The 27,915-nt window shown below is 42.2% G+C and overlaps 31 non-coding genes across 31 annotated transcripts; all 31 read right to left on the bottom strand.

Annotated features, from left to right (window-relative positions):
* Nucleotides 1-773: 773 nt before the first annotated feature.
* Nucleotides 774-845, bottom strand: trnap-cgg. The gene has a single exon. It is a non-coding gene; the product is annotated as a tRNA-Pro (tRNA).
* Nucleotides 846-1,674: 829 nt separating this feature from the next.
* On the bottom strand, nucleotides 1,675-1,746 carry trnap-cgg. Its single transcript has one exon. It is a non-coding gene; the product is annotated as a tRNA-Pro (tRNA).
* Nucleotides 1,747-2,575: 829 nt separating this feature from the next.
* On the bottom strand, nucleotides 2,576-2,647 carry trnap-ugg. The gene has a single exon. It is a non-coding gene; the product is annotated as a tRNA-Pro (tRNA).
* Nucleotides 2,648-3,471: 824 nt separating this feature from the next.
* Nucleotides 3,472-3,543, bottom strand: trnap-cgg. The gene has a single exon. It is a non-coding gene; the product is annotated as a tRNA-Pro (tRNA).
* An 824-nt stretch (nucleotides 3,544-4,367) lies between these two features.
* On the bottom strand, nucleotides 4,368-4,439 carry trnap-cgg. Its single transcript has one exon. It is a non-coding gene; the product is annotated as a tRNA-Pro (tRNA).
* Nucleotides 4,440-5,268: 829 nt separating this feature from the next.
* Nucleotides 5,269-5,340, bottom strand: trnap-cgg. Its single transcript has one exon. It is a non-coding gene; the product is annotated as a tRNA-Pro (tRNA).
* Nucleotides 5,341-6,164: 824 nt separating this feature from the next.
* On the bottom strand, nucleotides 6,165-6,236 carry trnap-cgg. Its single transcript has one exon. It is a non-coding gene; the product is annotated as a tRNA-Pro (tRNA).
* An 829-nt stretch (nucleotides 6,237-7,065) lies between these two features.
* Nucleotides 7,066-7,137, bottom strand: trnap-cgg. Its single transcript has one exon. It is a non-coding gene; the product is annotated as a tRNA-Pro (tRNA).
* An 830-nt stretch (nucleotides 7,138-7,967) lies between these two features.
* On the bottom strand, nucleotides 7,968-8,039 carry trnap-cgg. Its single transcript has one exon. It is a non-coding gene; the product is annotated as a tRNA-Pro (tRNA).
* An 829-nt stretch (nucleotides 8,040-8,868) lies between these two features.
* On the bottom strand, nucleotides 8,869-8,940 carry trnap-cgg. Its single transcript has one exon. It is a non-coding gene; the product is annotated as a tRNA-Pro (tRNA).
* Nucleotides 8,941-9,764: 824 nt separating this feature from the next.
* On the bottom strand, nucleotides 9,765-9,836 carry trnap-cgg. Its single transcript has one exon. It is a non-coding gene; the product is annotated as a tRNA-Pro (tRNA).
* Nucleotides 9,837-10,665: 829 nt separating this feature from the next.
* trnap-cgg lies at nucleotides 10,666-10,737 on the bottom strand. The gene has a single exon. It is a non-coding gene; the product is annotated as a tRNA-Pro (tRNA).
* An 830-nt stretch (nucleotides 10,738-11,567) lies between these two features.
* Nucleotides 11,568-11,639, bottom strand: trnap-cgg. The gene has a single exon. It is a non-coding gene; the product is annotated as a tRNA-Pro (tRNA).
* An 829-nt stretch (nucleotides 11,640-12,468) lies between these two features.
* On the bottom strand, nucleotides 12,469-12,540 carry trnap-cgg. The gene has a single exon. It is a non-coding gene; the product is annotated as a tRNA-Pro (tRNA).
* An 829-nt stretch (nucleotides 12,541-13,369) lies between these two features.
* On the bottom strand, nucleotides 13,370-13,441 carry trnap-cgg. The gene has a single exon. It is a non-coding gene; the product is annotated as a tRNA-Pro (tRNA).
* Nucleotides 13,442-14,270: 829 nt separating this feature from the next.
* Nucleotides 14,271-14,342, bottom strand: trnap-cgg. Its single transcript has one exon. It is a non-coding gene; the product is annotated as a tRNA-Pro (tRNA).
* An 829-nt stretch (nucleotides 14,343-15,171) lies between these two features.
* On the bottom strand, nucleotides 15,172-15,243 carry trnap-cgg. Its single transcript has one exon. It is a non-coding gene; the product is annotated as a tRNA-Pro (tRNA).
* Nucleotides 15,244-16,072: 829 nt separating this feature from the next.
* On the bottom strand, nucleotides 16,073-16,144 carry trnap-cgg. The gene has a single exon. It is a non-coding gene; the product is annotated as a tRNA-Pro (tRNA).
* Nucleotides 16,145-16,973: 829 nt separating this feature from the next.
* On the bottom strand, nucleotides 16,974-17,045 carry trnap-cgg. Its single transcript has one exon. It is a non-coding gene; the product is annotated as a tRNA-Pro (tRNA).
* An 829-nt stretch (nucleotides 17,046-17,874) lies between these two features.
* Nucleotides 17,875-17,946, bottom strand: trnap-cgg. The gene has a single exon. It is a non-coding gene; the product is annotated as a tRNA-Pro (tRNA).
* Nucleotides 17,947-18,777: 831 nt separating this feature from the next.
* Nucleotides 18,778-18,849, bottom strand: trnap-cgg. Its single transcript has one exon. It is a non-coding gene; the product is annotated as a tRNA-Pro (tRNA).
* Nucleotides 18,850-19,678: 829 nt separating this feature from the next.
* trnap-cgg lies at nucleotides 19,679-19,750 on the bottom strand. The gene has a single exon. It is a non-coding gene; the product is annotated as a tRNA-Pro (tRNA).
* An 831-nt stretch (nucleotides 19,751-20,581) lies between these two features.
* On the bottom strand, nucleotides 20,582-20,653 carry trnap-cgg. The gene has a single exon. It is a non-coding gene; the product is annotated as a tRNA-Pro (tRNA).
* Nucleotides 20,654-21,482: 829 nt separating this feature from the next.
* Nucleotides 21,483-21,554, bottom strand: trnap-cgg. The gene has a single exon. It is a non-coding gene; the product is annotated as a tRNA-Pro (tRNA).
* An 829-nt stretch (nucleotides 21,555-22,383) lies between these two features.
* On the bottom strand, nucleotides 22,384-22,455 carry trnap-cgg. The gene has a single exon. It is a non-coding gene; the product is annotated as a tRNA-Pro (tRNA).
* Nucleotides 22,456-23,284: 829 nt separating this feature from the next.
* On the bottom strand, nucleotides 23,285-23,356 carry trnap-cgg. Its single transcript has one exon. It is a non-coding gene; the product is annotated as a tRNA-Pro (tRNA).
* An 829-nt stretch (nucleotides 23,357-24,185) lies between these two features.
* trnap-cgg lies at nucleotides 24,186-24,257 on the bottom strand. Its single transcript has one exon. It is a non-coding gene; the product is annotated as a tRNA-Pro (tRNA).
* Nucleotides 24,258-25,086: 829 nt separating this feature from the next.
* On the bottom strand, nucleotides 25,087-25,158 carry trnap-cgg. The gene has a single exon. It is a non-coding gene; the product is annotated as a tRNA-Pro (tRNA).
* An 829-nt stretch (nucleotides 25,159-25,987) lies between these two features.
* Nucleotides 25,988-26,059, bottom strand: trnap-cgg. Its single transcript has one exon. It is a non-coding gene; the product is annotated as a tRNA-Pro (tRNA).
* Nucleotides 26,060-26,888: 829 nt separating this feature from the next.
* Nucleotides 26,889-26,960, bottom strand: trnap-cgg. The gene has a single exon. It is a non-coding gene; the product is annotated as a tRNA-Pro (tRNA).
* Nucleotides 26,961-27,789: 829 nt separating this feature from the next.
* Nucleotides 27,790-27,861, bottom strand: trnap-cgg. The gene has a single exon. It is a non-coding gene; the product is annotated as a tRNA-Pro (tRNA).
* Nucleotides 27,862-27,915: the final 54 nt, after the last annotated feature.

The following is a 27,915-nucleotide window of genomic DNA, read 5'->3' as shown; positions in this document are numbered from 1 at the left end:
TGGATTGACAGGTCGATGGTGCCAGGCCACAGTGAATAACGTGAGTGTTGGTGGTATACTTGTGAGCATAGCTGTCTTCCAAGCAGTTGACCAGGTTTTAGTTCAAATACTCTGTAATTCATCAGATTCAATCTTCATTAGCTGTAACAGCAAGAAACAAATGAAGAAAGAGCTAATGTAAATTTAAAAAATTAAAAAGTAGACATCAAAATCAATTGGATCTCATTTCATTTGATCCGATTGACGCACCGGTACATGAATAAAATAAAAAATCCCCATTGGAATCTGTCTGTTTTAAACTAGAAATGTCACTTTTTTTGCACTGGATGCTTCTCAAACCTTCATAACCGCTGATGTCACACCTCTGCATCTTTGGTGAAATGCGGCAGAGCGAGAACAATGTTTGTCAAAACATGACACATCCCGAAAATCAGTCTTCTCATACAAATGGCTGTAGCTTCCGAACGGTTTGACCTACAAAATTGTTTGACCATTCCATGGAAAGGGGAGACTCTCACAAACACAATGTCGTTCTCAGTTTTGCTCTACGACCCCCACAAGGGTCACGCCACTCGTCTGAAGGTAATCTATGTACCGGTTAAAATGACAGATTTTTTAACCAAGGAAGAAATTAATAAATGCGATGCTGAACCCACGAGTGCAGAGCACAATGGATTAGCAATCCATTGCCTTTATCACTCATCCACCTTGGTCTGCACTCCAAACTGTTGCCCAAGAACCACCTCTTTCAGATTGTTAAAGGCTCTACACATGGGCTCGTCCGGGATTTGAACCCGGGACCTCTCGCACCCGAAGCGAGAATCATACCCCTAGACCAACGAGCCGTTTTATCAAAGGCATTTTTATTGCAGTCGCCAGTAATGACGTTGAGGATTTGGATTGACAGGTCGATGGTGCCAGGCCACAGTGAATAACGTGAGTGTTGGTGGTATACTTGTGAGCATAGCTGTCTTCCAAGCAGTTGACCAGGTTTTAGTTCAAATACTCTGTAATTCATCAGATTCAATCTTCATTAGCTGTAACAGCAAGAAACAAATGAAGAAAGAGCTAATGTAAATTAAAAAAATTAAAAAGTAGACATCAAAATCAATTGGATCTCATTTCATTTGATCCGATTGACGGACCGGTACATGAATAAAATAAAAAATCCCCATTGGAATCTGTCTGTTTTAAACTAGAAATGTCACTTTTTTTGCACTGGATGCTTCTCAAACCTTCATAACCGCTGATGTCACACCTCTGCATCTTTGGTGAAATGCGGCAGAGCGAGAACAATGTTTGTCAAAACATGACACATCCCGAAAATCAGTCTTCTCATACAAATGGCTGTAGCTTCCGAACGGTTTGACCTACAAAATTGTTTGACCATTCCATGGAAAGGGGAGACTCTCACAAACACAATGTCGTTCTCAGTTTTGCTCTACGACCCCCACAAGGGTCACGCCACTCGTCTGAAGGTAATCTATGTACCGGTTAAAATGACAGATTTTTTAACCAAGGAAGAAATTATTAAATGCTGTGCGATGCTGAACCCACGAGTGCAGAGCACAATGGATTAGCAATCCATTGCCTTTATCACTCATCCACCTTGGTCTGCACTCCAAACTGTTGCCCAAGAACCACCTCTTTCAGATTGTTAAAGGCTCTACACATGGGCTCGTCCGGGATTTGAACCCGGGACCTCTCGCACCCGAAGCGAGAATCATACCCCTAGACCAACGAGCCGTTTTATCAAAGGCATTTTTATTGCAGTCGCCAGTAATGACGTTGAGGATTTGGATTGACAGGTCGATGGTGCCAGGCCACAGTGAATAACGTGAGTGTTGGTGGTATACTTGTGAGCATAGCTGTCTTCCAAGCTGTTGACCAGGTTTTAGTTCAAATACTCTGTAATTCATCAGATTCAATCTTCATTAGCTGTAACAGCAAGAAACAAATGAAGAAAGAGCTAATGTAGATTAAAAAAATTAAAAAGTAGACATCAAAATCAATTGGATCTCATTTCATTTGATCCGATTGACGCACCGGTACATGAATAAAATAAAAAATCCCCATTGGAATCTGTCTGTTTTAAACTAGAAATGTCACTTTTTTTGCACTGGATGCTTCTCAAACCTTCATAACCGCTGATGTCACACCTCTGCATCTTTGGTGAAATGCGGCAGAGCGAGAACAATGTTTGTCAAAACATGACACATCCCGAAAATCAGTCTTCTCATACAAATGGCTGTAGCTTCCGAACGGTTTGACCTACAAAATTGTTTGACAATTCCATGGAAAGGGGAGACTCTCACAAACACAATGTCGTTCTCAGTTTGGCTCTACGACCCCCACAAGGGTCACGCCACTCGTCTGAAGGTAATCTATGTACCGGTTAAAATGACAGATTTTTTAACCAAGGAAGAAATTAATAAATGCTGTGCGATGCTGAACCCACGAGTGCAGAGCACAATGGATTAGCAATCCATTGCCTTTATCACTCATCCACCTTGGTCTGCACTCCAAACTGTTGCCCAAGAACCACCTCTTTCAGATTGTTAAAGGCTCTACACATGGGCTCGTCCGGGATTTGAACCCGGGACCTCTCGCACCCAAAGCGAGAATCATACCCCTAGACCAACGAGCCGTTTTATCAAAGGCATTTTTATTGCAGTCGGCAGTAATGACGTTGAGGATTTGGATTGACAGGTCGATGGTGCCAGGCCACAGTGAATAACGTGAGTGTTGGTGGTATACTTGTGAGCATAGCTGTCTTCCAAGCAGTTGACCAGGTTTTAGTTCAAATACTCTGTAATTCATCAGATTCAATCTTCATTAGCTGTAACAGCAAGAAACAAATGAAGAAAGAGCTAATGTAAATTTAAAAAATTAAAAAGTAGACATCAAAATCAATTGGATCTCATTTCATTTGATCCGATTGACGCACCGGTACATGAATAAAATAAAAAATCCCCATTGGAATCTGTCTGTTTTAAACTAGAAATGTCACTTTTTTTGCACTGGATGCTTCTCAAACCTTCATAACCGCTGATGTCACACCTCTGCATCTTTGGTGAAATGCGGCAGAGCGAGAACAATGTTTGTCAAAACATGACACATCCCGAAAATCAGTCTTCTCATACAAATGGCTGTAGCTTCCGAACGGTTTGACCTACAAAATTGTTTGACCATTCCATGGAAAGGGGAGACTCTCACAAACACAATGTCGTTCTCAGTTTTGCTCTACGACCCCCACAAGGGTCACGCCACTCGTCTGAAGGTAATCTATGTACCGGTTAAAATGACAGATTTTTTAACCAAGGAAGAAATTAATAAATGCGATGCTGAACCCACGAGTGCAGAGCACAATGGATTAGCAATCCATTGCCTTTATCACTCATCCACCTTGGTCTGCACTCCAAACTGTTGCCCAAGAACCACCTCTTTCAGATTGTTAAAGGCTCTACACATGGGCTCGTCCGGGATTTGAACCCGGGACCTCTCGCACCCGAAGCGAGAATCATACCCCTAGACCAACGAGCCGTTTTATCAAAGGCATTTTTATTGCAGTCGCCAGTAATGACGTTGAGGATTTGGATTGACAGGTCGATGGTGCCAGGCCACAGTGAATAACGTGAGTGTTGGTGGTATACTTGTGAGCATAGCTGTCTTCCAAGCAGTTGACCAGGTTTTAGTTCAAATACTCTGTAATTCATCAGATTCAATCTTCATTAGCTGTAACAGCAAGAAACAAATGAAGAAAGAGCTAATGTAAATTAAAAAAATTAAAAAGTAGACATCAAAATCAATTGGATCTCATTTCATTTGATCCGATTGACGCACCGGTACATGAATAAAATAAAAAATCCCCATTGGAATCTGTCTGTTTTAAACTAGAAATGTCACTTTTTTTGCACTGGATGCTTCTCAAACCTTCATAACCGCTGATGTCACACCTCTGCATCTTTGGTGAAATGCGGCAGAGCGAGAACAATGTTTGTCAAAACATGACACATCCCGAAAATCAGTCTTCTCATACAAATGGCTGTAGCTTCCGAACGGTTTGACCTACAAAATTGTTTGACCATTCCATGGAAAGGGGAGACTCTCACAAACACAATGTCGTTCTCAGTTTTGCTCTACGACCCCCACAAGGGTCACGCCACTCGTCTGAAGGTAATCTATGTACCGGTTAAAATGACAGATTTTTTAACCAAGGAAGAAATTAATAAATGCGATGCTGAACCCACGAGTGCAGAGCACAATGGATTAGCAATCCATTGCCTTTATCACTCATCCACCTTGGTCTGCACTCCAAACTGTTGCCCAAGAACCACCTCTTTCAGATTGTTAAAGGCTCTACACATGGGCTCGTCCGGGATTTGAACCCGGGACCTCTCGCACCCGAAGCGAGAATCATACCCCTAGACCAACGAGCCGTTTTATCAAAGGCATTTTTATTGCAGTCGCCAGTAATGACGTTGAGGATTTGGATTGACAGGTCGATGGTGCCAGGCCACAGTGAATAACGTGAGTGTTGGTGGTATACTTGTGAGCATAGCTGTCTTCCAAGCTGTTGACCAGGTTTTAGTTCAAATACTCTGTAATTCATCAGATTCAATCTTCATTAGCTGTAACAGCAAGAAACAAATGAAGAAAGAGCTAATGTAGATTAAAAAAATTAAAAAGTAGACATCAAAATCAATTGGATCTCATTTCATTTGATCCGATTGACGCACCGGTACATGAATAAAATAAAAAATCCCCATTGGAATCTGTCTGTTTTAAACTAGAAATGTCACTTTTTTTGCACTGGATGCTTCTCAAACCTTCATAACCGCTGATGTCACACCTCTGCATCTTTGGTGAAATGCGGCAGAGCGAGAACAATGTTTGTCAAAACATGACACATCCCGAAAATCAGTCTTCTCATACAAATGGCTGTAGCTTCCGAACGGTTTGACCTACAAAATTGTTTGACCATTCCATGGAAAGGGGAGACTCTCACAAACACAATGTCGTTCTCAGTTTTGCTCTACGACCCCCACAAGGGTCACGCCACTCGTCTGAAGGTAATCTATGTACCGGTTAAAATGACAGATTTTTTAACCAAGGAAGAAATTAATAAATGCTGTGCGATGCTGAACCCACGAGTGCAGAGCACAATGGATTAGCAATCCATTGCCTTTATCACTCATCCACCTTGGTCTGCACTCCAAACTGTTGCCCAAGAACCACCTCTTTCAGATTGTTAAAGGCTCTACACATGGGCTCGTCCGGGATTTGAACCCGGGACCTCTCGCACCCGAAGCGAGAATCATACCCCTAGACCAACGAGCCGTTTTATCAAAGGCATTTTTATTGCAGTCGCCAGTAATGACGTTGAGGATTTGGATTGACAGGTCGATGGTGCCAGGCCACAGTGAATAACGTGAGTGTTGGTGGTATACTTGTGAGCATAGCTGTCTTCCAAGCTGTTGACCAGGTTTTAGTTCAAATACTCTGTAATTCATCAGATTCAATCTTCATTAGCTGTAACAGCAAGAAACAAATGAAGAAAGAGCTAATGTAGATTAAAAAAATTAAAAAGTAGACATCAAAATCAATTGGATCTCATTTCATTTGATCCGATTGACGCACCGGTACATGAATAAAATAAAAAATCCCCATTGGAATCTGTCTGTTTTAAACTAGAAATGTCACTTTTTTTGCACTGGATGCTTCTCAAACCTTCATAACCGCTGATGTCACACCTCTGCATCTTTGGTGAAATGCGGCAGAGCGAGAACAATGTTTGTCAAAACATGACACATCCCGAAAATCAGTCTTCTCATACAAATGGCTGTAGCTTCCGAACGGTTTGACCTACAAAATTGTTTGACCATTCCATGGAAAGGGGAGACTCTCACAAACACAATGTCGTTCTCAGTTTTGCTCTACGACCCCCACAAGGGTCACGCCACTCGTCTGAAGGTAATCTATGTACCGGTTAAAATGACAGATTTTTTAACCAAGGAAGAAATTAATAAATGCGATGCTGAACCCACGAGTGCAGAGCACAATGGATTAGCAATCCATTGCCTTTATCACTCATCCACCTTGGTCTGCACTCCAAACTGTTGCCCAAGAACCACCTCTTTCAGATTGTTAAAGGCTCTACACATGGGCTCGTCCGGGATTTGAACCCGAGACCTCTCGCACCCGAAGCGAGAATCATACCCCTAGACCAACAAGCCGTTTTATCAAAGGCATTTTTATTGCAGTCGCCAGTAATGACGTTGAGGATTTGGATTGACAGGTCGATGGTGCCAGGCCACAGTGAATAACGTGAGTGTTGGTGGTATACTTGTGAGCATAGCTGTCTTCCAAGCTGTTGACCAGGTTTTAGTTCAAATACTCTGTAATTCATCAGATTCAATCTTCATTAGCTGTAACAGCAAGAAACAAATGAAGAAAGAGCTAATGTAGATTAAAAAAATTAAAAAGTAGACATCAAAATCAATTGGATCTCATTTCATTTGATCCGATTGACGCACCGGTACATGAATAAAATAAAAAATCCCCATTGGAATCTGTCTGTTTTAAACTAGAAATGTCACTTTTTTTGCACTGGATGCTTCTCAAACCTTCATAACCGCTGATGTCACACCTCTGCATCTTTGGTGAAATGCGGCAGAGCGAGAACAATGTTTGTCAAAACATGACACATCCCGAAAATCAGTCTTCTCATACAAATGGCTGTAGCTTCCGAACGGTTTGACCTACAAAATTGTTTGACCATTCCATGGAAAGGGGAGACTCTCACAAACACAATGTCGTTCTCAGTTTTGCTCTACGACCCCCACAAGGGTCACGCCACTCGTCTGAAGGTAATCTATGTACCGGTTAAAATGACAGATTTTTTAACCAAGGAAGAAATTAATAAATGCTGTGCGATGCTGAACCCACGAGTGCAGAGCACAATGGATTAGCAATCCATTGCCTTTATCACTCATCCACCTTGGTCTGCACTCCAAACTGTTGCCCAAGAACCACCTCTTTCAGATTGTTAAAGGCTCTACACATGGGCTCGTCCGGGATTTGAACCCGGGACCTCTCGCACCCGAAGCGAGAATCATACCCCTAGACCAACGAGCCTTTTTTATCAAAGGCATTTTTATTGCAGTCGCCAGTAATGACGTTGAGGATTTGGATTGACAGGTCGATGGTGCCAGGCCACAGTGAATAACGTGAGTGTTGGTGGTATACTTGTGAGCATAGCTGTCTTCCAAGCTGTTGACCAGGTTTTAGTTCAAATACTCTGTAATTCATCAGATTCAATCTTCATTAGCTGTAACAGCAAGAAACAAATGAAGAAAGAGCTAATGTAGATTAAAAAAATTAAAAAGTAGACATCAAAATCAATTGGATCTCATTTCATTTGATCCGATTGACGCACCGGTACATGAATAAAATAAAAAATCCCCATTGGAATCTGTCTGTTTTAAACTAGAAATGTCACTTTTTTTGCACTGGATGCTTCTCAAACCTTCATAACCGCTGATGTCACACCTCTGCATCTTTGGTGAAATGCGGCAGAGCGAGAACAATGTTTGTCAAAACATGACACATCCCGAAAATCAGTCTTCTCATACAAATGGCTGTAGCTTCCGAACGGTTTGACCTACAAAATTGTTTGACCATTCCATGGAAAGGGGAGACTCTCACAAACACAATGTCGTTCTCAGTTTTGCTCTACGACCCCCACAAGGGTCACGACACTCGTCTGAAGGTAATCTATGTACCGGTTAAAATGACAGATTTTTTAACCAAGGAAGAAATTAATAAATGCTGTGCGATGCTGAACCCACGAGTGCAGAGCACAATGGATTAGCAATCCATTGCCTTTATCACTCATCCACCTTGGTCTGCACTCCAAACTGTTGCCCAAGAACCACCTCTTTCAGATTGTTAAAGGCTCTACACATGGGCTCGTCCGGGATTTGAACCCGGGACCTCTCGCACCCGAAGCGAGAATCATACCCCTAGACCAACGAGCCGTTTTATCAAAGGCATTTTTATTGCAGTCGCCAGTAATGACGTTGAGGATTTGGATTGACAGGTCGATGGTGCCAGGCCACAGTGAATAACGTGAGTGTTGGTGGTATACTTGTGAGCATAGCTGTCTTCCAAGCTGTTGACCAGGTTTTAGTTCAAATACTCTGTAATTCATCAGATTCAATCTTCATTAGCTGAAACAGCAAGAAACAAATGAAGAAAGAGCTAATGTAGATTAAAAAAATTAAAAAGTAGACATCAAAATCAATTGGATCTCATTTCATTTGATCCGATTGACGCACCGGTACATGAATAAAATAAAAAATCCCCATTGGAATCTGTCTGTTTTAAACTAGAAATGTCACTTTTTTTGCACTGGATGCTTCTCAAACCTTCATAACCGCTGATGTCACACCTCTGCATCTTTGGTGAAATGCGGCAGAGCGAGAACAATGTTTGTCAAAACATGACACATCCCGAAAATCAGTCTTCTCATACAAATGGCTGTAGCTTCCGAACGGTTTGACCTACAAAATTGTTTGACCATTCCATGGAAAGGGGAGACTCTCACAAACACAATGTCGTTCTCAGTTTTGCTCTACGACCCCCACAAGGGTCACGCCACTCGTCTGAAGGTAATCTATGTACCGGTTAAAATGACAGATTTTTTAACCAAGGAAGAAATTAATAAATGCTGTGCGATGCTGAACCCACGAGTGCAGAGCACAATGGATTAGCAATCCATTGCCTTTATCACTCATCCACCTTGGTCTGCACTCCAAACTGTTGCCCAAGAACCACCTCTTTCAGATTGTTAAAGGCTCTACACATGGGCTCGTCCGGGATTTGAACCCGGGACCTCTCGCACCCGAAGCGAGAATCATACCCCTAGACCAACGAGCCGTTTTATCAAAGGCATTTTTATTGCAGTCGCCAGTAATGACGTTGAGGATTTGGATTGACAGGTCGATGGTGCCAGGCCACAGTGAATAACGTGAGTGTTGGTGGTATACTTGTGAGCATAGCTGTCTTCCAAGCTGTTGACCAGGTTTTAGTTCAAATACTCTGTAATTCATCAGATTCAATCTTCATTAGCTGTAACAGCAAGAAACAAATGAAGAAAGAGCTAATGTAGATTAAAAAAATTAAAAAGTAGACATCAAAATCAATTGGATCTCATTTCATTTGATCCGATTGACGCACCGGTACATGAATAAAATAAAAAATCCCCATTGGAATCTGTCTGTTTTAAACTAGAAATGTCACTTTTTTTGCACTGGATGCTTCTCAAACCTTCATAACCGCTGATGTCACACCTCTGCATCTTTGGTGAAATGCGGCAGAGCGAGAACAATGTTTGTCAAAACATGACACATCCCGAAAATCAGTCTTCTCATACAAATGGCTGTAGCTTCCGAACGGTTTGACCTACAAAATTGTTTGACCATTCCATGGAAAGGGGAGACTCTCACAAACACAATGTCGTTCTCAGTTTTGCTCTACGACCCCCACAAGGGTCACGCCACTCGTCTGAAGGTAATCTATGTACCGGTTAAAATGACAGATTTTTTAACCAAGGAAGAAATTAATAAATGCGATGCTGAACCCACGAGTGCAGAGCACAATGGATTAGCAATCCATTGCCTTTATCACTCATCCACCTTGGTCTGCACTCCAAACTGTTGCCCAAGAACCACCTCTTTCAGATTGTTAAAGGCTCTACACATGGGCTCGTCCGGGATTTGAACCCGAGACCTCTCGCACCCGAAGCGAGAATCATACCCCTAGACCAACGAGCCGTTTTATCAAAGGCATTTTTATTGCAGTCGCCAGTAATGACGTTGAGGATTTGGATTGACAGGTCGATGGTGCCAGGCCACAGTGAATAACGTGAGTGTTGGTGGTATACTTGTGAGCATAGCTGTCTTCCAAGCTGTTGACCAGGTTTTAGTTCAAATACTCTGTAATTCATCAGATTCAATCTTCATTAGCTGTAACAGCAAGAAACAAATGAAGAAAGAGCTAATGTAGATTAAAAAAATTAAAAAGTAGACATCAAAATCAATTGGATCTCATTTCATTTGATCCGATTGACGCACCGGTACATGAATAAAATAAAAAATCCCCATTGGAATCTGTCTGTTTTAAACTAGAAATGTCACTTTTTTTGCACTGGATGCTTCTCAAACCTTCATAACCGCTGATGTCACACCTCTGCATCTTTGGTGAAATGCGGCAGAGCGAGAACAATGTTTGTCAAAACATGACACATCCCGAAAATCAGTCTTCTCATACAAATGGCTGTAGCTTCCGAACGGTTTGACCTACAAAATTGTTTGACCATTCCATGGAAAGGGGAGACTCTCACAAACACAATGTCGTTCTCAGTTTTGCTCTACGACCCCCACAAGGGTCACGCCACTCGTCTGAAGGTAATCTATGTACCGGTTAAAATGACAGATTTTTTAACCAAGGAAGAAATTAATAAATGCTGTGCGATGCTGAACCCACGAGTGCAGAGCACAATGGATTAGCAATCCATTGCCTTTATCACTCATCCACCTTGGTCTGCACTCCAAACTGTTGCCCAAGAACCACCTCTTTCAGATTGTTAAAGGCTCTACACATGGGCTCGTCCGGGATTTGAACCCGGGACCTCTCGCACCCGAAGCGAGAATCATACCCCTAGACCAACGAGCCTTTTTTATCAAAGGCATTTTTATTGCAGTCGCCAGTAATGACGTTGAGGATTTGGATTGACAGGTCGATGGTGCCAGGCCACAGTGAATAACGTGAGTGTTGGTGGTATACTTGTGAGCATAGCTGTCTTCCAAGCTGTTGACCAGGTTTTAGTTCAAATACTCTGTAATTCATCAGATTCAATCTTCATTAGCTGTAACAGCAAGAAACAAATGAAGAAAGAGCTAATGTAGATTAAAAAAATTAAAAAGTAGACATCAAAATCAATTGGATCTCATTTCATTTGATCCGATTGACGCACCGGTACATGAATAAAATAAAAAATCCCCATTGGAATCTGTCTGTTTTAAACTAGAAATGTCACTTTTTTTGCACTGGATGCTTCTCAAACCTTCATAACCGCTGATGTCACACCTCTGCATCTTTGGTGAAATGCGGCAGAGCGAGAACAATGTTTGTCAAAACATGACACATCCCGAAAATCAGTCTTCTCATACAAATGGCTGTAGCTTCCGAACGGTTTGACCTACAAAATTGTTTGACCATTCCATGGAAAGGGGAGACTCTCACAAACACAATGTCGTTCTCAGTTTTGCTCTACGACCCCCACAAGGGTCACGACACTCGTCTGAAGGTAATCTATGTACCGGTTAAAATGACAGATTTTTTAACCAAGGAAGAAATTAATAAATGCTGTGCGATGCTGAACCCACGAGTGCAGAGCACAATGGATTAGCAATCCATTGCCTTTATCACTCATCCACCTTGGTCTGCACTCCAAACTGTTGCCCAAGAACCACCTCTTTCAGATTGTTAAAGGCTCTACACATGGGCTCGTCCGGGATTTGAACCCGGGACCTCTCGCACCCGAAGCGAGAATCATACCCCTAGACCAACGAGCCGTTTTATCAAAGGCATTTTTATTGCAGTCGCCAGTAATGACGTTGAGGATTTGGATTGACAGGTCGATGGTGCCAGGCCACAGTGAATAACGTGAGTGTTGGTGGTATACTTGTGAGCATAGCTGTCTTCCAAGCTGTTGACCAGGTTTTAGTTCAAATACTCTGTAATTCATCAGATTCAATCTTCATTAGCTGAAACAGCAAGAAACAAATGAAGAAAGAGCTAATGTAGATTAAAAAAATTAAAAAGTAGACATCAAAATCAATTGGATCTCATTTCATTTGATCCGATTGACGCACCGGTACATGAATAAAATAAAAAATCCCCATTGGAATCTGTCTGTTTTAAACTAGAAATGTCACTTTTTTTGCACTGGATGCTTCTCAAACCTTCATAACCGCTGATGTCACACCTCTGCATCTTTGGTGAAATGCGGCAGAGCGAGAACAATGTTTGTCAAAACATGACACATCCCGAAAATCAGTCTTCTCATACAAATGGCTGTAGCTTCCGAACGGTTTGACCTACAAAATTGTTTGACCATTCCATGGAAAGGGGAGACTCTCACAAACACAATGTCGTTCTCAGTTTTGCTCTACGACCCCCACAAGGGTCACGCCACTCGTCTGAAGGTAATCTATGTACCGGTTAAAATGACAGATTTTTTAACCAAGGAAGAAATTAATAAATGCTGTGCGATGCTGAACCCACGAGTGCAGAGCACAATGGATTAGCAATCCATTGCCTTTATCACTCATCCACCTTGGTCTGCACTCCAAACTGTTGCCCAAGAACCACCTCTTTCAGATTGTTAAAGGCTCTACACATGGGCTCGTCCGGGATTTGAACCCGGGACCTCTCGCACCCGAAGCGAGAATCATACCCCTAGACCAACGAGCCGTTTTATCAAAGGCATTTTTATTGCAGTCGCCAGTAATGACGTTGAGGATTTGGATTGACAGGTCGATGGTGCCAGGCCACAGTGAATAACGTGAGTGTTGGTGGTATACTTGTGAGCATAGCTGTCTTCCAAGCTGTTGACCAGGTTTTAGTTCAAATACTCTGTAATTCATCAGATTCAATCTTCATTAGCTGTAACAGCAAGAAACAAATGAAGAAAGAGCTAATGTAGATTAAAAAAATTAAAAAGTAGACATCAAAATCAATTGGATCTCATTTCATTTGATCCGATTGACGCACCGGTACATGAATAAAATAAAAAATCCCCATTGGAATCTGTCTGTTTTAAACTAGAAATGTCACTTTTTTTGCACTGGATGCTTCTCAAACCTTCATAACCGCTGATGTCACACCTCTGCATCTTTGGTGAAATGCGGCAGAGCGAGAACAATGTTTGTCAAAACATGACACATCCCGAAAATCAGTCTTCTCATACAAATGGCTGTAGCTTCCGAACGGTTTGACCTACAAAATTGTTTGACCATTCCATGGAAAGGGGAGACTCTCACAAACACAATGTCGTTCTCAGTTTTGCTCTACGACCCCCACAAGGGTCACGACACTCGTCTGAAGGTAATCTATGTACCGGTTAAAATGACAGATTTTTTAACCAAGGAAGAAATTAATAAATGCTGTGCGATGCTGAACCCACGAGTGCAGAGCACAATGGATTAGCAATCCATTGCCTTTATCACTCATCCACCTTGGTCTGCACTCCAAACTGTTGCCCAAGAACCACCTCTTTCAGATTGTTAAAGGCTCTACACATGGGCTCGTCCGGGATTTGAACCCGGGACCTCTCGCACCCGAAGCGAGAATCATACCCCTAGACCAACGAGCCGTTTTATCAAAGGCATTTTTATTGCAGTCGCCAGTAATGACGTTGAGGATTTGGATTGACAGGTCGATGGTGCCAGGCCACAGTGAATAACGTGAGTGTTGGTGGTATACTTGTGAGCATAGCTGTCTTCCAAGCTGTTGACCAGGTTTTAGTTCAAATACTCTGTAATTCATCAGATTCAATCTTCATTAGCTGTAACAGCAAGAAACAAATGAAGAAAGAGCTAATGTAGATTAAAAAAATTCAAAAGTAGACATCAAAATCAATTGGATCTCATTTCATTTGATCCGATTGACGCACCGGTACATGAATAAAATAAAAAATCCCCATTGGAATCTGTCTGTTTTAAACTAGAAATGTCACTTTTTTTGCACTGGATGCTTCTCAAACCTTCATAACCGCTGATGTCACACCTCTGCATCTTTGGTGAAATGCGGCAGAGCGAGAACAATGTTTGTCAAAACATGACACATCCCGAAAATCAGTCTTCTCATACAAATGGCTGTAGCTTCCGAACGGTTTGACCTACAAAATTGTTTGACCATTCCATGGAAAGGGGAGACTCTCACAAACACAATGTCGTTCTCAGTTTTGCTCTACGACCCCCACAAGGGTCACGACACTCGTCTGAAGGTAATCTATGTACCGGTTAAAATGACAGATTTTTTAACCAAGGAAGAAATTAATAAATGCTGTGCGATGCTGAACCCACGAGTGCAGAGCACAATGGATTAGCAATCCATTGCCTTTATCACTCATCCACCTTGGTCTGCACTCCAAACTGTTGCCCAAGAACCACCTCTTTCAGATTGTTAAAGGCTCTACACATGGGCTCGTCCGGGATTTGAACCCGGGACCTCTCGCACCCGAAGCGAGAATCATACCCCTAGACCAACGAGCCGTTTTATCAAAGGCATTTTTATTGCAGTCGCCAGTAATGACGTTGAGGATTTGGATTGACAGGTCGATGGTGCCAGGCCACAGTGAATAACGTGAGTGTTGGTGGTATACTTGTGAGCATAGCTGTCTTCCAAGCTGTTGACCAGGTTTTAGTTCAAATACTCTGTAATTCATCAGATTCAATCTTCATTAGCTGTAACAGCAAGAAACAAATGAAGAAAGAGCTAATGTAGATTAAAAAAATTCAAAAGTAGACATCAAAATCAATTGGATCTCATTTCATTTGATCCGATTGACGCACCGGTACATGAATAAAATAAAAAATCCCCATTGGAATCTGTCTGTTTTAAACTAGAAATGTCACTTTTTTTGCACTGGATGCTTCTCAAACCTTCATAACCGCTGATGTCACACCTCTGCATCTTTGGTGAAATGCGGCAGAGCGAGAACAATGTTTGTCAAAACATGACACATCCCGAAAATCAGTCTTCTCATACAAATGGCTGTAGCTTCCGAACGGTTTGACCTACAAAATTGTTTGACCATTCCATGGAAAGGGGAGACTCTCACAAACACAATGTCGTTCTCAGTTTTGCTCTACGACCCCCACAAGGGTCACGCCACTCGTCTGAAGGTAATCTATGTACCGGTTAAAATGACAGATTTTTTAACCAAGGAAGAAATTAATAAATGCTGTGCGATGCTGAACCCACGAGTGCAGAGCACAATGGATTAGCAATCCATTGCCTTTATCACTCATCCACCTTGGTCTGCACTCCAAACTGTTGCCCAAGAACCACCTCTTTCAGATTGTTAAAGGCTCTACACATGGGCTCGTCCGGGATTTGAACCCGGGACCTCTCGCACCCGAAGCGAGAATCATACCCCTAGACCAACGAGCCGTTTTATCAAAGGCATTTTTATTGCAGTCGCCAGTAATGACGTTGAGGATTTGGATTGACAGGTCGATGGTGCCAGGCCACAGTGAATAACGTGAGTGTTGGTGGTATACTTGTGAGCATAGCTGTCTTCCAAGCTGTTGACCAGGTTTTAGTTCAAATACTCTGTAATTCATCAGATTCAATCTTCATTAGCTGTAACAGCAAGAAACAAATGAAGAAAGAGCTAATGTAGATTAAAAAAATTAAAAAGTAGACATCAAAATCAATTGGATCTCATTTCATTTGATCCGATTGACGCACCGGTACATGAATAAAATAAAAAATCCCCATTGGAATCTGTCTGTTTTAAACTAGAAATGTCACTTTTTTTGCACTGGATGCTTCTCAAACCTTCATAACCGCTGATGTCACACCTCTGCATCTTTGGTGAAATGCGGCAGAGCGAGAACAATGTTTGTCAAAACATGACACATCCCGAAAATCAGTCTTCTCATACAAATGGCTGTAGCTTCCGAACGGTTTGACCTATAAAATTGTTTGACCATTCCATGGAAAGGGGAGACTCTCACAAACACAATGTCGTTCTCAGTTTTGCTCTACGACCCCCACAAGGGTCACGACACTCGTCTGAAGGTAATCTATGTACCGGTTAAAATGACAGATTTTTTAACCAAGGAAGAAATTAATAAATGCTGTGCGATGCTGAACCCTCGAGTGCAGAGCACAATGGATTAGCAATCCATTGCCTTTATCACTCATCCACCTTGGTCTGCACTCCAAACTGTTGCCCAAGAACCACCTCTTTCAGATTGTTAAAGGCTCTACACATGGGCTCGTCCGGGATTTGAACCCGGGACCTCTCGCACCCGAAGCGAGAATCATACCCCTAGACCAACGAGCCGTTTTATCAAAGGCATTTTTATTGCAGTCGCCAGTAATGACGTTGAGGATTTGGATTGACAGGTCGATGGTGCCAGGCCACAGTGAATAACGTGAGTGTTGGTGGTATACTTGTGAGCATAGCTGTCTTCCAAGCTGTTGACCAGGTTTTAGTTCAAATACTCTGTAATTCATCAGATTCAATCTTCATTAGCTGTAACAGCAAGAAACAAATGAAGAAAGAGCTAATGTAGATTAAAAAAATTAAAAAGTAGACATCAAAATCAATTGGATCTCATTTCATTTGATCCGATTGACGCACCGGTACATGAATAAAATAAAAAATCCCCATTGGAATCTGTCTGTTTTAAACTAGAAATGTCACTTTTTTTGCACTGGATGCTTCTCAAACCTTCATAACCGCTGATGTCACACCTCTGCATCTTTGGTGAAATGCGGCATAGCGAGAACAATGTTTGTCAAAACATGACACATCCCGAAAATCAGTCTTCTCATACAAATGGCTGTAGCTTCCGAACGGTTTGACCTACAAAATTGTTTGACCATTCCATGGAAAGGGGAGACTCTCACAAACACAATGTCGTTCTCAGTTTTGCTCTACGACCCCCACAAGGGTCACGCCACTCGTCTGAAGGTAATCTATGTACCGGTTAAAATGACAGATTTTTTAACCAAGGAAGAAATTAATAAATGCTGTGCGATGCTGAACCCACGAGTGCAGAGCACAATGGATTAGCAATCCATTGCCTTTATCACTCATCCACCTTGGTCTGCACTCCAAACTGTTGCCCAAGAACCACCTCTTTCAGATTGTTAAAGGCTCTACACATGGGCTCATCCGGGATTTGAACCCGGGACCTCTCGCACCCGAAGCGAGAATCATACCCCTAGACCAACGAGCCGTTTTATCAAAGGCATTTTTATTGCAGTCGCCAGTAATGACGTTGAGGATTTGGATTGACAGGTCGATGGTGCCAGGCCACAGTGAATAACGTGAGTGTTGGTGGTATACTTGTGAGCATAGCTGTCTTCCAAGCTGTTGACCAGGTTTTAGTTCAAATACTCTGTAATTCATCAGATTCAATCTTCATTAGCTGTAACAGCAAGAAACAAATGAAGAAAGAGCTAATGTAGATTAAAAAAATTAAAAAGTAGACATCAAAATCAATTGGATCTCATTTCATTTGATCCGATTGACGCACCGGTACATGAATAAAATAAAAAATCCCCATTGGAATCTGTCTGTTTTAAACTAGAAATGTCACTTTTTTTGCACTGGATGCTTCTCAAACCTTCATAACCGCTGATGTCACACCTCTGCATCTTTGGTGAAATGCGGCAGAGCGAGAACAATGTTTGTCAAAACATGACACATCCCGAAAATCAGTCTTCTCATACAAATGGCTGTAGCTTCCGAACGGTTTGACCTACAAAATTGTTTGACCATTCCATGGAAAGGGGAGACTCTCACAAACACAATGTCGTTCTCAGTTTTGCTCTACGACCCCCACAAGGGTCACGCCACTCGTCTGAAGGTAATCTATGTACCGGTTAAAATGACAGATTTTTTAACCAAGGAAGAAATTAATAAATGCTGTGCGATGCTGAACCCACGAGTGCAGAGCACAATGGATTAGCAATCCATTGCCTTTATCACTCATCCACCTTGGTCTGCACTCCAAACTGTTGCCCAAGAACCACCTCTTTCAGATTGTTAAAGGCTCTACACATGGGCTCGTCCGGGATTTGAACCCGGGACCTCTCGCACCCGAAGCGAGAATCATACCCCTAGACCAACGAGCCGTTTTATCAAAGGCATTTTTATTGCAGTCGCCAGTAATGACGTTGAGGATTTGGATTGACAGGTCGATGGTGCCAGGCCACAGTGAATAACGTGAGTGTTGGTGGTATACTTGTGAGCATAGCTGTCTTCCAAGCTGTTGACCAGGTTTTAGTTCAAATACTCTGTAATTCATCAGATTCAATCTTCATTAGCTGTAAACAGCAAGAAACAAATGAAGAAAGAGCTAATGTAGATTAAAAAAATTCAAAAGTAGACATCAAAATCAATTGGATCTCATTTCATTTGATCCGATTGACGCACCGGTACATGAATAAAATAAAAAATCCCCATTGGAATCTGTCTGTTTTAAACTAGAAATGTCACTTTTTTTGCACTGGATGCTTCTCAAACCTTCATAACCGCTGATGTCACACCTCTGCATCTTTGGTGAAATGCGGCAGAGCGAGAACAATGTTTGTCAAAACATGACACATCCCGAAAATCAGTCTTCTCATACAAATGGCTGTAGCTTCCGAACGGTTTGACCTACAAAATTGTTTGACCATTCCATGGAAAGGGGAGACTCTCACAAACACAATGTCGTTCTCAGTTTTGCTCTACGACCCCCACAAGGGTCACGACACTCGTCTGAAGGTAATCTATGTACCGGTTAAAATGACTAGATTTTTTAACCAAGGAAGAAATTAATAAATGCTGTGCGATGCTGAACCCACGAGTGCAGAGCACAATGGATTAGCAATCCATTGCCTTTATCACTCATCCACCTTGGTCTGCACTCCAAACTGTTGCCCAAGAACCACCTCTTTCAGATTGTTAAAGGCTCTACACATGGGCTCGTCCGGGATTTGAACCCGGGACCTCTCGCACCCGAAGCGAGAATCATACCCCTAGACCAACGAGCCGTTTTATCAAAGGCATTTTTATTGCAGTCGCCAGTAATGACGTTGAGGATTTGGATTGACAGGTCGATGGTGCCAGGCCACAGTGAATAACGTGAGTGTTGGTGGTATACTTGTGAGCATAGCTGTCTTCCAAGCTGTTGACCAGGTTTTAGTTCAAATACTCTGTAATTCATCAGATTCAATCTTCATTAGCTGTAACAGCAAGAAACAAATGAAGAAAGAGCTAATGTAGATTAAAAAAATTCAAAAGTAGACATCAAAATCAATTGGATCTCATTTCATTTGATCCGATTGACGCACCGGTACATGAATAAAATAAAAAATCCCCATTGGAATCTGTCTGTTTTAAACTAGAAATGTCACTTTTTTTGCACTGGATGCTTCTCAAACCTTCATAACCGCTGATGTCACACCTCTGCATCTTTGGTGAAATGCGGCAGAGCGAGAACAATGTTTGTCAAAACATGACACATCCCGAAAATCAGTCTTCTCATACAAATGGCTGTAGCTTCCGAACGGTTTGACCTACAAAATTGTTTGACCATTCCATGGAAAGGGGAGACTCTCACAAACACAATGTCGTTCTCAGTTTTGCTCTACGACCCCCACAAGGGTCACGCCACTCGTCTGAAGGTAATCTATGTACCGGTTAAAATGACAGATTTTTTAACCAAGGAAGAAATTAATAAATGCTGTGCGATGCTGAACCCACGAGTGCAGAGCACAATGGATTAGCAATCCATTGCCTTTATCACTCATCCACCTTGGTCTGCACTCCAAACTGTTGCCCAAGAACCACCTCTTTCAGATTGTTAAAGGCTCTACACATGGGCTCGTCCGGGATTTGAACCCGGGACCTCTCGCACCCGAAGCGAGAATCATACCCCTAGACCAACGAGCCGTTTTATCAAAGGCATTTTTATTGCAGTCGCCAGTAATGACGTTGAGGATTTGGATTGACAGGTCGATGGTGCCAGGCCACAGTGAATAACGTGAGTGTTGGTGGTATACTTGTGAAGCATAGCTGTCTTCCAAGCTGTTGACCAGGTTTTAGTTCAAATACTCTGTAATTCATCAGATTCAATCTTCATTAGCTGTAACAGCAAGAAACAAATGAAGAAAGAGCTAATGTAGATTAAAAAAATTCAAAAGTAGACATCAAAATCAATTGGATCTCATTTCATTTGATCCGATTGACGCACCGGTACATGAATAAAATAAAAAATCCCCATTGGAATCTGTCTGTTTTAAACTAGAAATGTCACTTTTTTTGCACTGGATGCTTCTCAAACCTTCATAACCGCTGATGTCACACCTCTGCATCTTTGGTGAAATGCGGCAGAGCGAGAACAATGTTTGTCAAAACATGACACATCCCGAAAATCAGTCTTCTCATACAAATGGCTGTAGCTTCCGAACGGTTTGACCTATAAAATTGTTTGACCATTCCATGGAAAGGGGAGACTCTCACAAACACAATGTCGTTCTCAGTTTTGCTCTACGACCCCCACAAGGGTCACGACACTCGTCTGAAGGTAATCTATGTACCGGTTAAAATGACTAGATTTTTTAACCAAGGAAGAAATTAATAAATGCTGTGCGATGCTGAACCCTCGAGTGCAGAGCACAATGGATTAGCAATCCATTGCCTTTATCACTCATCCACCTTGGTCTGCACTCCAAACTGTTGCCCAAGAACCACCTCTTTCAGATTGTTAAAGGCTCTACACATGGGCTCGTCCGGGATTTGAACCCGGGACCTCTCGCACCCGAAGCGAGAATCATACCCCTAGACCAACGAGCCGTTTTATCAAAGGCATTTTTATTGCAGTCGCCAGTAATGACGTTGAGGATTTGGATTGACAGGTCGATGGTGCCAGGCCACAGTGAATAACGTGAGTGTTGGTGGTATACTTGTAAGCATAGCTGTCTTCCAAGCTGTTGACCAGGTTTTAGTTCAAATACTCTGTAATTCATCAGATTCAATCTTCATTAGCTGTAACAGCAAGAAACAAATGAAGAAAGAGCTAATGTAGATTAAAAAAATTCAAAAGTAGACATCAAAATCAATTGGATCTCATTTCATTTGATCCGATTGACGCACCGGTACATGAATAAAATAAAAAATCCCCATTGGAATCTGTCTGTTTTAAACTAGAAATGTCACTTTTTTTGCACTGGATGCTTCTCAAACCTTCATAACCGCTGATGTCACACCTCTGCATCTTTGGTGAAATGCGGCAGAGCGAGAACAATGTTTGTCAAAACATGACACATCCCGAAAATCAGTCTTCTCATACAAATGGCTGTAGCTTCCGAACGGTTTGACCTACAAAATTGTTTGACCATTCCATGGAAAGGGGAGACTCTCACAAACACAATGTCGTTCTCAGTTTTGCTCTACGACCCCCACAAGGGTCACGCCACTCGTCTGAAGGTAATCTATGTACCGGTTAAAATGACAGATTTTTTAACCAAGGAAGAAATTAATAAATGCTGTGCGATGCTGAACCCACGAGTGCAGAGCACAATGGATTAGCAATCCATTGCCTTTATCACTCATCCACCTTGGTCTGCACTCCAAACTGTTGCCCAAGAACCACCTCTTTCAGATTGTTAAAGGCTCTACACATGGGCTCGTCCGGGATTTGAACCCGGGACCTCTCGCACCCGAAGCGAGAATCATACCCCTAGACCAACGAGCCGTTTTATCAAAGGCATTTTTATTGCAGTCGCCAGTAATGACGTTGAGGATTTGGATTGACAGGTCGATGGTGCCAGGCCACAGTGAATAACGTGAGTGTTGGTGGTATACTTGTGAGCATAGCTGTCTTCCAAGCTGTTGACCAGGTTTTAGTTCAAATACTCTGTAATTCATCAGATTCAATCTTCATTAGCTGTAACAGCAAGAAACAAATGAAGAAAGAGCTAATGTAGATTAAAAAAATTAAAAAGTAGACATCAAAATCAATTGGATCTCATTTCATTTGATCCGATTGACGCACCGGTACATGAATAAAATAAAAAATCCCCATTGGAATCTGTCTGTTTTAAACTAGAAATGTCACTTTTTTTGCACTGGATGCTTCTCAAACCTTCATAACCGCTGATGTCACACCTCTGCATCTTTGGTGAAATGCGGCAGAGCGAGAACAATGTTTGTCAAAACATGACACATCCCGAAAATCAGTCTTCTCATACAAATGGCTGTAGCTTCCGAACGGTTTGACCTATAAAATTGTTTGACCATTCCATGGAAAGGGGAGACTCTCACAAACACAATGTCGTTCTCAGTTTTGCTCTACGACCCCCACAAGGGTCACGACACTCGTCTGAAGGTAATCTATGTACCGGTTAAAATGACAGATTTTTTAACCAAGGAAGAAATTAATAAATGCTGTGCGATGCTGAACCCTCGAGTGCAGAGCACAATGGATTAGCAATCCATTGCCTTTATCACTCATCCACCTTGGTCTGCACTCCAAACTGTTGCCCAAGAACCACCTCTTTCAGATTGTTAAAGGCTCTACACATGGGCTCGTCCGGGATTTGAACCCGGGACCTCTCGCACCCGAAGCGAGAATCATACCCCTAGACCAACGAGCCGTTTTATCAAAGGCATTTTTATTGCAGTCGCCAGTAATGACGTTGAGGATTTGGATTGACAGGTCGATGGTGCCAGGCCACAGTGAATAACGTGAGTGTTGGTGGTATACTTGTGAGCATAGCTGTCTTCCAAGCTGTTGACCAGGTTTTAGTTCAAATACTCTGTAATTCATCAGATTCAATCTTCATTAGCTGTAACAGCAAGAAACAAATGAAGAAAGAGCTAATGTAGATTAAAAAAATTAAAAAGTAGACATCAAAATCAATTGGATCTCATTTCATTTGATCCGATTGACGCACCGGTACATGAATAAAATAAAAAATCCCCATTGGAATCTGTCTGTTTTAAACTAGAAATGTCACTTTTTTTGCACTGGATGCTTCTCAAACCTTCATAACCGCTGATGTCACACCTCTGCATCTTTGGTGAAATGCGGCATAGCGAGAACAATGTTTGTCAAAACATGACACATCCCGAAAATCAGTCTTCTCATACAAATGGCTGTAGCTTCCGAACGGTTTGACCTACAAAATTGTTTGACCATTCCATGGAAAGGGGAGACTCTCACAAACACAATGTCGTTCTCAGTTTTGCTCTACGACCCCCACAAGGGTCACGCCACTCGTCTGAAGGTAATCTATGTACCGGTTAAAATGACAGATTTTTTAACCAAGGAAGAAATTAATAAATGCTGTGCGATGCTGAACCCACGAGTGCAGAGCACAATGGATTAGCAATCCATTGCCTTTATCACTCATCCACCTTGGTCTGCACTCCAAACTGTTGCCCAAGAACCACCTCTTTCAGATTGTTAAAGGCTCTACACATGGGCTCATCCGGGATTTGAACCCGGGACCTCTCGCACCCGAAGCGAGAATCATACCCCTAGACCAACGAGCCGTTTTATCAAAGGCATTTTTATTGCAGTCGCCAGTAATGACGTTGAGGATTTGGATTGACAGGTCGATGGTGCCAGGCCACAGTGAATAACGTGAGTGTTGGTGGTATACTTGTGAGCATAGCTGTCTTCCAAGCTGTTGACCAGGTTTTAGTTCAAATACTCTGTAATTCATCAGATTCAATCTTCATTAGCTGTAACAGCAAGAAACAAATGAAGAAAGAGCTAATGTAGATTAAAAAAATTAAAAAGTAGACATCAAAATCAATTGGATCTCATTTCATTTGATCCGATTGACGCACCGGTACATGAATAAAATAAAAAATCCCCATTGGAATCTGTCTGTTTTAAACTAGAAATGTCACTTTTTTTGCACTGGATGCTTCTCAAACCTTCATAACCGCTGATGTCACACCTCTGCATCTTTGGTGAAATGCGGCAGAGCGAGAACAATGTTTGTCAAAACATGACACATCCCGAAAATCAGTCTTCTCATACAAATGGCTGTAGCTTCCGAACGGTTTGACCTACAAAATTGTTTGACCATTCCATGGAAAGGGGAGACTCTCACAAACACAATGTCGTTCTCAGTTTTGCTCTACGACCCCCACAAGGGTCACGCCACTCGTCTGAAGGTAATCTATGTACCGGTTAAAATGACAGATTTTTTAACCAAGGAAGAAATTAATAAATGCTGTGCGATGCTGAACCCACGAGTGCAGAGCACAATGGATTAGCAATCCATTGCCTTTATCACTCATCCACCTTGGTCTGCACTCCAAACTGTTGCCCAAGAACCACCTCTTTCAGATTGTTAAAGGCTCTACACATGGGCTCGTCCGGGATTTGAACCCGGGACCTCTCGCACCCGAAGCGAGAATCATACCCCTAGACCAACGAGCCGTTTTATCAAAGGCATTTTTATTGCAGTCGCCAGTAATGACGTTGAGGATTTGGATTGACAGGTCGATGGTGCCAGGCCACAGTGAATAACGTGAGTGTTGGTGGTATACTTGTGAGCATAGCTGTCTTCCAAGCTGTTGACCAGGTTTTAGTTCAAATACTCTGTAATTCATCAGATTCAATCTTCATTAGCTGAAACAGCAAGAAACAAATGAAGAAAGAGCTAATGTAGATTAAAAAAATTAAAAAGTAGACATCAAAATCAATTGGATCTCATTTCATTTGATCCGATTGACGCACCGGTACATGAATAAAATAAAAAATCCCCATTGGAATCTGTCTGTTTTAAACTAGAAATGTCACTTTTTTTGCACTGGATGCTTCTCAAACCTTCATAACCGCTGATGTCACACCTCTGCATCTTTGGTGAAATGCGGCAGAGCGAGAACAATGTTTGTCAAAACATGACACATCCCGAAAATCAGTCTTCTCATACAAATGGCTGTAGCTTCCGAACGGTTTGACCTACAAAATTGTTTGACCATTCCATGGAAAGGGGAGACTCTCACAAACACAATGTCGTTCTCAGTTTTGCTCTACGACCCCCACAAGGGTCACGCCACTCGTCTGAAGGTAATCTATGTACCGGTTAAAATGACAGATTTTTTAACCAAGGAAGAAATTAATAAATGCTGTGCGATGCTGAACCCACGAGTGCAGAGCACAATGGATTAGCAATCCATTGCCTTTATCACTCATCCACCTTGGTCTGCACTCCAAACTGTTGCCCAAGAACCACCTCTTTCAGATTGTTAAAGGCTCTACACATGGGCTCGTCCGGGATTTGAACCCGGGACCTCTCGCACCCGAAGCGAGAATCATACCCCTAGACCAACGAGCCGTTTTATCAAAGGCATTTTTATTGCAGTCGCCAGTAATGACGTTGAGGATTTGGATTGACAGGTCGATGGTGCCAGGCCACAGTGAATAACGTGAGTGTTGGTGGTATACTTGTGAGCATAGCTGTCTTCCAAGCTGTTGACCAGGTTTTAGTTCAAATACTCTGTAATTCATCAGATTCAATCTTCATTAGCTGTAACAGCAAGAAACAAATGAAGAAAGAGCTAATGTAGATTAAAAAAATTAAAAAGTAGACATCAAAATCAATTGGATCTCATTTCATTTGATCCGATTGACGCACCGGTACATGAATAAAATAAAAAATCCCCATTGGAATCTGTCTGTTTTAAACTAGAAATGTCACTTTTTTTGCACTGGATGCTTCTCAAACCTTCATAACCGCTGATGTCACACCTCTGCATCTTTGGTGAAATGCGGCAGAGCGAGAACAATGTTTGTCAAAACATGACACATCCCGAAAATCAGTCTTCTCATACAAATGGCTGTAGCTTCCGAACGGTTTGACCTACAAAATTGTTTGACCATTCCATGGAAAGGGGAGACTCTCACAAACACAATGTCGTTCTCAGTTTTGCTCTACGACCCCCACAAGGGTCACGACACTCGTCTGAAGGTAATCTATGTACCGGTTAAAATGACAGATTTTTTAACCAAGGAAGAAATTAATAAATGCTGTGCGATGCTGAACCCACGAGTGCAGAGCACAATGGATTAGCAATCCATTGCCTTTATCACTCATCCACCTTGGTCTGCACTCCAAACTGTTGCCCAAGAACCACCTCTTTCAGATTGTTAAAGGCTCTACACATGGGCTCGTCCGGGATTTGAACCCGGGACCTCTCGCACCCGAAGCGAGAATCATACCCCTAGACCAACGAGCCGTTTTATCAAAGGCATTTTTATTGCAGTCGCCAGTAATGACGTTGAGGATTTGGATTGACAGGTCGATGGTGCCAGGCCACAGTGAATAACGTGAGTGTTGGTGGTATACTTGTGAGCATAGCTGTCTTCCAAGCTGTTGACCAGGTTTTAGTTCAAATACTCTGTAATTCATCAGATTCAATCTTCATTAGCTGTAACAGCAAGAAACAAATGAAGAAAGAGCTAATGTAGATTAAAAAAATTAAAAAGTAGACATCAAAATCAATTGGATCTCATTTCATTTGATCCGATTGACGCACCGGTACATGAATAAAATAAAAAATCCCCATTGGAATCTGTCTGTTTTAAACTAGAAATGTCACTTTTTTTGCACTGGATGCTTCTCAAACCTTCATAACCGCTGATGTCACACTTCTGCATCTTTGGTGAAATGCGGCAGAGCGAGAACAATGTTTGTCAAAACATGACACATCCCGAAAATCAGTCTTCTCATACAAATGGCTGTAGCTTCCGAACGGTTTGACCTACAAAATTGTTTGACCATTCCATGGAAAGGGGAGACTCTCACAAACACAATGTCGTTCTCAGTTTTGCTCTACGACCCCCACAAGGGTCACGACACTCGTCTGAAGGTAATCTATGTACCGGTTAAAATGACAGATTTTTTAACCAAGGAAGAAATTAATAAATGCTGTGCGATGCTGAACCCACGAGTGCAGAGCACAATGGATTAGCAATCCATTGCCTTTATCACTCATCCACCTTGGTCTGCACTCCAAACTGTTGCCCAAGAACCACCTCTTTCAGATTGTTAAAGGCTCTACACATGGGCTCGTCCGGGATTTGAACCCGGGACCTCTCGCACCCGAAGCGAGAATCATACCCCTAGACCAACGAGCCGTTTTATCAAAGGCATTTTTATTGCAGTCGCCAGTAATGACGTTGAGGATTTGGATTGACAGGTCGATGGTGCCAGGCCACAGTGAATAACGTGAGTGTTGGTGGTATACTTGTGAGCATAGCTGTCTTCCAAGCTGTTGACCAGGTTTTAGTTAAAATACTCTGTAATTCATCAGATTCAATCTTCATTAGCTGTAACAGCAAGAAACAAATGAAGAAAGAGCTAATGTAGATTAAAAAAATTAAAAAGTAGACATCAAAATCAATTGGATCTCATTTCATTTGATCCGATTGACGCACCGGTACATGAATAAAATAAAAAATCCCCATTGGAATCTGTCTGTTTTAAACTAGAAATGTCACTTTTTTTGCACTGGATGCTTCTCAAACCTTCATAACCGCTGATGTCACACCTCTGCATCTTTGGTGAAATGCGGCAGAGCGAGAACAATGTTTGTCAAAACATGACACATCCCGAAAATCAGTCTTCTCATACAAATGGCTGTAGCTTCCGAACGGTTTGACCTACAAAATTGTTTGACCATTCCATGGAAAGGGGAGACTCTCACAAACACAATGTCGTTCTCAGTTTTGCTCTACGACCCCCACAAGGGTCACGACACTCGTCTGAAGGTAATCTATGTACCGGTTAAAATGACAGATTTTTTAACCAAGGAAGAAATTAATAAATGCTGTGCGATGCTGAACCCACGATTGCAGAGCACAATGGATTAGCAATCCATTGCCTTTATCACTCATCCACCTTGGTCTGCACTCCAAACTGTTGCCCAAGAACCACCTCTTTCAGATTGTTAAAGGCTCTACACATGGGCTCGTCCGGGATTTGAACCCGGGACCTCTCGCACCCGAAGCGAGAATCATACCCCTAGACCAACGAGCCGTTTTATCAAAGGCATTTTTATTGCAGTCGCCAGTAATGACGTTGAGGATTTGG

This window comes from Oncorhynchus mykiss, chromosome 15, assembly GCF_013265735.2.
Source record: "Oncorhynchus mykiss isolate Arlee chromosome 15, USDA_OmykA_1.1, whole genome shotgun sequence".
Classification (NCBI taxonomy): domain Eukaryota; kingdom Metazoa; phylum Chordata; class Actinopteri; order Salmoniformes; family Salmonidae; genus Oncorhynchus; species Oncorhynchus mykiss.
The sequence above is the reverse complement of the archived record's forward strand: the minus strand, read 5'-3'. Positions and strand labels throughout refer to the sequence as shown.